The 9,740-nt window shown below is 34.7% G+C and overlaps 2 long non-coding RNA genes across 2 annotated transcripts; both read right to left on the bottom strand.

Moving 5' to 3' along the window:
- Positions 1-360: 360 nt before the first annotated feature.
- Positions 361-2,067, bottom strand: LOC140598424 (uncharacterized). The gene is made up of 2 exons (XR_012000853.1): positions 1,950-2,067; positions 361-555 (listed from the first exon to the last, which is right to left on the bottom strand). It is a non-coding gene; the product is annotated as an uncharacterized lncRNA (long non-coding RNA).
- Positions 2,068-2,744: 677 nt separating this feature from the next.
- On the bottom strand, positions 2,745-8,403 carry LOC140598423 (uncharacterized). The gene is made up of 5 exons (XR_012000852.1): positions 8,293-8,403; positions 6,517-6,561; positions 5,497-5,523; positions 2,968-2,997; positions 2,745-2,882 (listed from the first exon to the last, which is right to left on the bottom strand). It is a non-coding gene; the product is annotated as an uncharacterized lncRNA (long non-coding RNA).
- Positions 8,404-9,740: the final 1,337 nt, after the last annotated feature.

Raw genomic sequence — 9,740 nt, 5'->3', positions numbered from 1 at the left:
TTTCAGGATCTTGTTTCAGATCCCTCTGGAAGTTATGAGGCTTCAATATGGTATTACTTTTCTAAAATCCATAAAATCCTGGTCCCTGTGTATATAATAAGGGACTTGTGCTGACCAGGATGACCTGCTCATTAGGTGATGGGTAGGATGACCTTCTCCTACAATGAAAGAGTTGGATTCTACTTTTAATGTTTGGCAGGAAGAGATTGCTTTTTCTTGGCACTGAACAGAGCACTGAACAGAATTCCTTAAACTGAAGCTGCTTACTAAAGCTCTTGAGAAAGTTTGAGCAATTCCCTGAAGTTTGACATTTACTTAAGTCTAATAGTATCAAAACATTCACATTGACATTAGAAAAAATATTAGGTAATATTAACATTTTATTTAAAGAAGAACTAAAGCATTTTATTTAAAGAAGAACTAAAGAAAATATATAATAAATTCTTCATGGCATTTTGGAGTTTTCTCTGGAACATATATAAAGTGTGCAAAATTATAAAACTATAAACTATAGATGGGACAGAAGTAGATAATCTTCTGATAATCCAGCATCATCTATAATAAGAAAAACCAGATTAATAGTTTAAGACATTTCTGGAGGAATATCTGCTCCTATATCACTAGGTGATATTGCCTTCATATTTGCTTTTCTTATATTTTAGGTTTAAGGAACACTTCTGGAATACTTTTGTCTAAAAGATATTTAGTAAAATAGTAATAATAGATGCCATGTACTGCATAATCTACATTATATCACTCAATCCTCAGCAACAGTCCTATGAAGTTAGGTGGTATTATTTCCATTTCATAGATGAAAATTAAGGAGGGCACATGATATGAGCATTAGGTGTTATCCGCAACTGATAAATTACTGAACACTACAACAGAAACTAATGAAGTATTATATGTTGGCTAATTTAATTTAAATAATAGAAAAAATATGATATTTAGAAAGATTGTCCCAAGGTTAATTCAGTAAGGGAGAGAGCTGGGATTTGAATCCTGGTCTGCCTGGTTCTTAAACCTATTCTGTATTTTATTCCCTACTAAGGTTATTAAGTTTTTATGATTTGTCACTTTAAGTATGCAGTTCGGAAGATTAGATATGAAGCAGCACACTGGATGATATACTATATGTTAGCAAAGTTAACTCCAATAAAAAAAAAAAAGATATGAAGCAGTACTCAAATTATCCATAGCAATACAGTTATAGTTTATGACTTTAGGGCCGCATGTGATTTAGCTAGTGTGGTTGAAATTGAAATTTTGGCCCAAAGAGTTTATTTGATAATATCTTAAGGATAAGTGGCAGCAACCAGTATTTTTCTTGCTAGCAGGTGTTCTTGAGCTTTTGAAAGCATTCAAATTTAAATGGAAACTGAACCTACATGAGACTGTAATTACCTAAAACCTAAATATTTGGTAGCTAAAGAGGGCACTTGAAAATTCTAACTACTTTTAGGGCTAAATGCTATATTTTCTTACAGTATAAGAAGTGGTCATTGGTTTTATACTCAACATATTTGTGAAGTTTTAATAAACTGATTTAAAAATCCATCCTTTGGGATCCCTGGGTGGCGCAGCGGTTTAGCGCCTGCCTTTGGCCCAGGGCACGATCCTGGAGACCCGGGATCGAATCCCACGTCGGGCTCCCGGTGCATGGAGCCTGCTTCTCCCTCTGCCTGTGTCTCTGCCTCTCTCTCTCTCTCTGTGACTATCATAAATGAATAAAAATAAAAATAAATTAAAAAAAATAAAAATAAAAACCCATCCTTTGAAGGGAGCATTTGTAATTTAAGTAGGTTAATCTACCTGCTTTCATCAGTACACCTTTCATCATTCTATTAATTTATCCATATGGACATGACCTGAGACTAGTAAACTCCTAAGATAAAAATATTTTTAACGTACATAATAGTGCTTGGAAGGTATTTGGAGATTTTACTCACCGTATATAATTTCTGATAGTAGTGAGAGAATTATTTCTGCCAAAATAAACACAAATTATAGTTTTATTATATGAAGGTATTTTTGCCATAATTTCTTCTTTGTTTCCACTCATGTCTCTCATCCTGCTCATTTCATTGAGTGAAATCCAATTTCTTTCTCAAAATTGAGATTGAGAATATTTTGACTCATTAGCTTCTCTCAGGGTGGATTAAAATAAATACATACCAAATATACTTTTGATTGATATTAATTCAGATACTTAAGTAAGGAATATACGGGGACGCCTGGGTAGCTCAGTGGTTTAGCGCCTGATCATTGGAATGATCAGGGCATGATCCTGGAATCCCACACCGGGCTCCCTGCATGGAGTCTGCTTCTCTCTCTGCCTCTCTCTCTGTGTCTCTCTTATTAATAAATAAAATCTTTAAAAATATATATTTTTTGTATATATTTTAAATGAAAACAAACTTGGATGAGAGTCAAAGTTTCAAGGTTTGTAGCCTTGCCATCCAGTAAGCTGATGCATTTGTGTTGAGATGTATTGCCTTGCCTGGAAATCAAGCCATTTCTAGATGTGATAGTTTCACGCTGACTTTTCTCACTACTTACAGGAATTGTCCATAAAACAAAAACAAGCTTGAGGTAAAATTTACTGTTTGAAATTTCAACCTAATACTACATATATTTCTGTAAGCTGAAATTTTGTCACATACCATGGACATTATGAAAATAGTACCTTTTTTAGACTTGCAGAAATTCTGATCTAAAGAGCCAGAGTTTATAGTTCAGGAGCTCTAATTTGGGTAAGTCAGTTGGGTTTGACTCTGTCAGATGTTTTTATAGTTGAGAATTGTTCTTACCTTTCTTGAGATTAAATGTCACTTGCTTTTATCAGTAAAATCATAGAAATAAAGTCTTACCCCAAAGAAACCCTAAAAAAAAAAAAAAAAGATACTATCTTCAGTCCATTAAATAGGCTTGTAATTTACACTGGCTTAAAAATTTATATGCACTTACCCCGAGTTGGTTCAAAATAGAAGTGATTAACTGTGAAAGAAGAAAAGTCAATGATCAGTGCTAGAGGGTTTATTTTTCAGTCCACATAGAAACTAAAATATTTTCTATATGAATCTCTTTGGGGCAGCCCGGGTGGCTCAACGGTTTGGCGCCACCTTCAGCTCAGGGCGTGATCCTGGATGCCCCGGATCGAGTCCCACGTTGGGCTCCCTGCATGGAGCCTGCTTCTCCCTCTGCCTGTGTCTCTCTGCCTCTGTGTGTGTGTGTGTGTCTCTCATGAATAAATAAGTAAAATCTTTTTTTTTAAATTTAAAAAAATTTTTTTAAATTTTTATTTATTTATGATAGTCAGAGAGAGAGAGAGAGAGAGAGAGAGAGAGGCAGAGACACAGGCAGAGGGAGAAGCAGGCTCCATGCACCGGGAGCCCGACGTGGGATTCGATCCCGGGTCTCCAGGATCGCGCCCTGGGCCAAAGGCAGGCGCTAAACCGCTGCGCCACCCAGGGATCCCAAATAAATAAAATCTTTAAAAAAAAAATGAATCTCTTTTTGTTGAAAAATTAATTCCATTTTATTGTTTAGTGCTTTATTTACATGATATAAGATTTTAAAATGAATATGCAATATCTAAATTCCCTTAATTCAAAAAAATATTTTCTTATAACTATTCACTATATTTGAAAGATAGGAATTTGATGTGAGTGGTTAAAAAACTCACTGTGTACACATCCATGCAAGTGTTGTATTTCTTAAATTATGCAAACTCCCTATGTGAATGATACTTGAACCAAAATTTTAGGACAACTATGAATACTCTGCTTCAAGGGTCTGCTTAGACAAGCAGTTTCACTGGAAAAGTATTGCTTTGTAGTTTGCACAGTTCCATTTTAACTGATTGGCAGCTTGCTCAAGGAATTGACCATTGAAAGAAGGTGAATCCCTCTATTTGTAGAGCTGTCCATCCCAGCACATATGCAAGAACATGTCTAAACACTGCCATTTTTTTCTTAGGTAAGAACAATACGTGAGGTAGTGTTTGTTCTTTTAGGATGCCTCTTCCTGCTTTCTGACTTAACGAGGATCACTGGGAGAAAAAAAATTCTTATGACTATGAAGATAAGGCAATTCTATTATAAGTTATTCTTTCAGAATTCTTCCCAGTATGGGTTGCGGCCAACAGCACTTTTTTTTTTTTTTTTAAGATTTTATTTTTAATCTCTTCACTCAACATGGGGTTCAAATTCATGACCTGAAGATCAAGTCACATGCTCTAGTGACCAAGCCAGCCAGACGCCCCAGCCAATAGTACTTTTAAGAAGTTCAGTAAAAGAAAGTATAAGTAAGTCTTCAGATCTGGTCATCTGAATGGGTTCTGTGTCTGAGGAGCAATATTTTCACTGGAAGAGACCTTGAAGGTAAACTATACCTTTACCCACAGTCACACAGTTAATTTAATTGTAAAGGTGAGTTTAGAATCTAAACTTTCCCACCACAGGCCAGTGGTCTTTCAACCATGTTTTGATGTAGAGGTGAACTTGCTAATTTTATAGTCATCAGTAATTAATTGTTGAAGATAGTTTCCTAAAACATGTTTAGTTAGAAATACGCAAGAATTTTTATTGTTTGCCATTTGGAAATGGACAATAATGTTGCTGAAATAGAGTGGATTGTGGGGAGAGCACTGGCACTTGAACTCAAGAGACTTAAGTTCTTATTGAGTAGAGTCAGAAACTATTTGACCTCAAGGTTCTGGGACATATAAGTATACCTTAAGATAGTTGGCTTTAAATAGTCTCAAATTCTGAAAATTTTTCTCAGGCATACAAATGATTTAGGTCTAAGTTTCTGACATTTTTACAAAATATGCATATCCTTGATTCTAAGTTATCACCAATTGTAAAATGTACCATTTAGTTAAATAAAAATTATATCTTTAAATAAATATGTGTATCTATTGTGAGATGTGTCTTGATTTCAGAAAATGTTTATGAAAAGCATGTTTTTAGAGGAAATGGAATTTTTTAGTGTTCTCTTTTGTAACTCCACTCAAGTATTTTTCCTGTTTTTATAAACTAAGTTTCTGAATAATGTACCGCTAAAAGGCTTCATTAAAAAGTCGAATTGTGTGCATTTCAGTTAAAAAAATATTACCTGTTGGAATTTAGATTGGATAATTTTTAATCTATTATGTGTTTATGCTAATGCTTTGTTAGTGAACAAATAATCAAGTCTATTTTATTTCTCCTAAAGCAATTTATTCTGTAGTCTAAGTCTTTTGACTCTTCATTTTCAGCCTCATCAGTGATGGAAGAGGTTGTCAATTTATAGTTTGGATGAATTGAATAATGAATGTAGAACTGTCTACATGCATTGAGATTGTTTTTTTGCTTTGAATTTAACAGCTGTGCTTGATTTTGTTTCCAAATGTAGACGAATAAAGATACTAATTTTCATGATGAACTGGCCTATCTTACATAGGAAGTTAAATGTATTTTTATGAACTTAGATTAACAGGGCAGATATATTTACCGTTATAAGATCATTAAGTGTCAGGACCTAGAATAAAGGAAGCACAATAACATAATCAAAGAGTTGTAATTTAGCATTTTGTTTATCTTGTCTTCATACATTTTATATTAACCTGATTAATGAAAACATGCTTTTTAGAATTCTTATATTTCTAAAATTATGTCATTAAGAATCATATTCACTAATATTTGAAGTAACTCCTTCCACAAACCTACTATCTCTAGAAGCATACAGTCCACATTTTCTTTTGTGGTCTCCGAACAAAGTAGGGACTTCTTGAAAAGATCATTAAACTTATGCTTACTAGGTTGGAAAAAAGACTATATTTTAGGATGACTTCTTATGAGAGAAAACTTTAGTAATGTCACTTCCCATCATTGTAATAGTAGTATCATTAAAAAATTTAGTATTAATATGTTATACACATTTTTTGATTTGTGATTAAGTCAATCTCATATGTAATTTTCCCTCCATTCAGCAAAATCCTGTCAAAGTGAAATTTAATCCTTTTATAACATGACCATTATCTTAAATCCAGTTCAAAGGATTCTAGGACAGATTCCATTTCAATAAGATTGTCCCCCCCCCCCCCCCATTAATGTCAGGTATAACCATAAGATTTTAGAGGCAAAATGGACTTTATAAATCATTCATTTTCATTATTTTATACTCTAGAAGAAAGTAAGTCTCAAAGGAATTCAAGATCACTCCAAACTATGAAACGGCAGTTTGCATCCCTAGACTATTTGTCTTTAAATGCTTTTTCTACTAGTTTCCTGGGCTCCTTCCACATGATCAAGGAAAGTTTTAGGTCTTAGGTCGTTCAGTTTGCAAGGGTATATGAGATTTGTACAGTAAATGACTCAAAATAGAAAAAATATCAATAACTGAAGGTCCAAAAGAGAATGATGGCTATTAATCCTTGGTATCAGGTTTCTCTCCAATTAAATCTAAAGAGTTTTCAAGTTTTGTTTTGCATTCATTTAAGTACTTTCTTAAAGCACACTTAAGTATACTTACCTGATTTGGATCAAAAGGAAAAGGCAAAGGAATAGGAATTGGAACCTATAAAGAAAAGGGGAGGAAAAGGGGAGGAGTAAATGAAGTTTAGTTTAGCTTTTTTCCCTCATTAACTGATTTATCCATCCATCCATCCATCCATCCTTCCATCCATCCAGTATTTATTGAGCAATTATATAAGCTTTTAGGGAGCCCACTTTCTACTTGGTGGAGCTTTAGATACTAATGGATTTTAAATTAATTTAAAATCAAAGAATCTGTCTTATGTATTTGATAGTTCTTGCAAAGCCAGTTCCTCAACAGTAGGTTACTCTTTGCCGGCTTTTTAATACAACTCTGCCATCTAGTGGAAGGAAGAGTTTCCATTTCAAATTCTAGTGATTCTTTGTTGCCATACAGACTTATTTATATAAGATGTTAACAGAGGTTCCTACATTCTAATTATAACCCAAAACTTCAGGATTTTGCATTACCAAATCTTACTGAATTTAAGCCAAAAAAACAAAAACAAAGGTAAACAATGCTTCTAGCCTTGACTAGAACCAAAATTAGCAATTAATGATAAATGCAGGTAGAAATTTAGTGGCTATTCAAGTAGGATATGTGAAAACATTAAAAAGAAAGACTGTTCCATTAACAACTGTAACTTCAGTGACAAATTTCCAAAAGCCTACTTACCATTGAGAAATAACAGTTTGAAATTAAATACAAGCGAATGGTAGGTGTTTATTACATTTAGATATAAAACTCAAATTAGGCAAAATCATGTTTATTTTAAGGATAGGTGGTAGACAAGAAGTTAAGCAAAATGCTGTTTTAAAATGTGTGTGAACTTTTCAAAATATCATTGCTTAAGGACTGTCCAAGTTTAACATGTCTCCAATCTGTGTTTCAACCTCATGGTACGGATCATTTTCCCAAATGGTCCTGTCATTCTCAGGTCCATCCCATCCATTTGCAGTTCCCTCTGTCTGTAGTACCTCACTCACTCCTCATCCCTTGTGACCCGGCTCAGATAATGTCTCCTCTGGGAAAGACATCTTTGGCCCACAGCCTAAGCCAACTTTGTATTTGCATCTAGAAGCACTCATCAAGTTACATTTTTACATTTATGAATATCTCTCATCTGACTGTGAACTTATCTCATGTCTCTGTATTTCAAGCAGTCATTAGAGACCCCATCATGCAGTAGACATTCAGTGAATATTAATTGAATGAATGTTATTTGTCTGTACCAATTAACTATTACATAGAGAGTGAAGGAAATTCTATTATGTATTTAGCACTCTTCTGGCCTTTATTTAAAAATGTTATAAGAATCCAGATATTAGGAGAGACTGGAGAGTATCTAACAGGAAGAGCAAAATAATTGTATTGTTTGACCTGTGAGAAAATGTTACAGAAAGCTGAAAAAAAAAAAAAAAACTTTTGAGAAAAAAAGCAGCAAGATGATTTTGAAAAAGATAGTAAAAAGAGGTTAGTATTTTCTTCATGAAGAGCAACTAGGCTCATTATAGTCAAAGGAACTCAGTGTGGACACCTTTTTGATGGCAGGTGTAGAGAGACATTGGAAGAAGTCACTGAATATTCAAAGGAGAAAACTTGTTAGCCCCTTCTCACATTCCATCACAAGCTGTGCAGGGTGGGGGTGTGAATAGCTGATGCCTAGCAACCTCTTAAAGCTCATATTCAGGTCTGAAAATTTGGGAAATTTAATATCCATCATCTAAATAATAAATATTTTTGTAATTTGAGATTCTTCAAACCCATGTTTACCAAGGGCAGTTGTGGAGGAGGCGGAAACAGGATCTGAGGAAATAACGGTGGTCCTTGTGGCGGGTAAAAGCCCAATCTCTGTAAAAAGAAACGTGATGTCAGTCATTTCAGACAACGATAAACTTTTAAAAAGATGAATACGGCATTTGAAAATACAACTAGAAATTTACCTGTTCACTGGAACTTCCTCCGTATTGTTCAAGCTTGTAAAACGACAACAGCAACAAGGTGAAGCAACGTATGGCAATACAGTGTTCATTACAAAGACATTTTATGAGAATAGGTAACAGACCACTACTGAGCAGTACACCTGCCAGTGGGGTAGCTTCACTTCTGAAATGAAAAACAGTTGAATATCTAATGGGGAAAGGTCAAATTAATTTTGTCCAGTGATTCAGAAGGTGTACTTCTTGCATTTAAACTTACTTCCAAATACTGGTTTTATTTATATTTCTTAAGAGTAACTACATGTTCCATGCCTCTTTATCTCTGAATCAACAGTGTTCTCAGTTTAGCTCTCAATATCTACAAGTTCAAAGTGAAGGGAGTTATAGAACTGTAAATTTAATTTTTTTCCCCAAACACAAACTTTGAAAGCTCTTTGGTTACACAATGTGCTAGAAAGAGGATTTATTGTCTACTTGGTGTCCTACTTAGTCAGACTATAACTGACACAGATGACACTCCTAGATCTCATTTGTATAGATGTAGAAGGCATGGCTGCTGTCAACAGGAGACAGTTTGGGGTAAGGATACTGTAAATGAAACTCAATTCAAACTGCATAATTAAATCCTAGGTCACTGTGGAATGGGAGTTCTATTTTGCTAAGTTTGAGAGCTTCCTATTTTCCAGTTAGGACTTATGTGCTTTTTTATTATCTTTGCACTACTCTGAGGTCATTCTTATGACTCATTTTACAGACTGGGAAGCCATGGGTTAGCTTCTTGCTCAAGGTCACCCAATTGGCAGATGGCATGTAGGACTGCGATTTGTACTGGGAAGAGCAAGGGCTAAGGACCAGTGATGAATTCCTGATTCTACAACTTTCCTGGACTATACCTTTCTCTTTTGTGAAGTGAAAAGATACAGGAAAGGCCTCCTAGCCCAGAAATACCGTCCCTAGAACGGAAATAGAGTGGAAAATGGAGGAGGTGTACTCACAGGAATGGGCAGAGCAGTGGCAGTGCTCAAAAGGCCAGCTAAAATGAGAAATTTCATTCTGAAGGAAGAGTCTGGAATCGAAGGATTAGAAGATTATTTTTAGTTTTTTCTAAGTCCTATTCTTGTTGTAAATAAGCTGTTTACAGTGTTGCAATAGTGTCAGGCTAAATTCTGCCTCCAGATTCAGGTTTTGAAAGCCTAGAACAGTGCTTTAAAAAACTTTGAATGCCTTTAGACAAGACATGCATTCTCTGGCTCATAACATTGCATACAATTCCTCTTCTTC

The sequence above is a fragment of the Vulpes vulpes genome, chromosome 4 (genome assembly GCF_048418805.1).
Source record: "Vulpes vulpes isolate BD-2025 chromosome 4, VulVul3, whole genome shotgun sequence".
Classification (NCBI taxonomy): domain Eukaryota; kingdom Metazoa; phylum Chordata; class Mammalia; order Carnivora; family Canidae; genus Vulpes; species Vulpes vulpes.
Note: the sequence above shows the minus strand (reverse complement) of the source record. Positions and strands in the feature narration are given on the sequence as shown.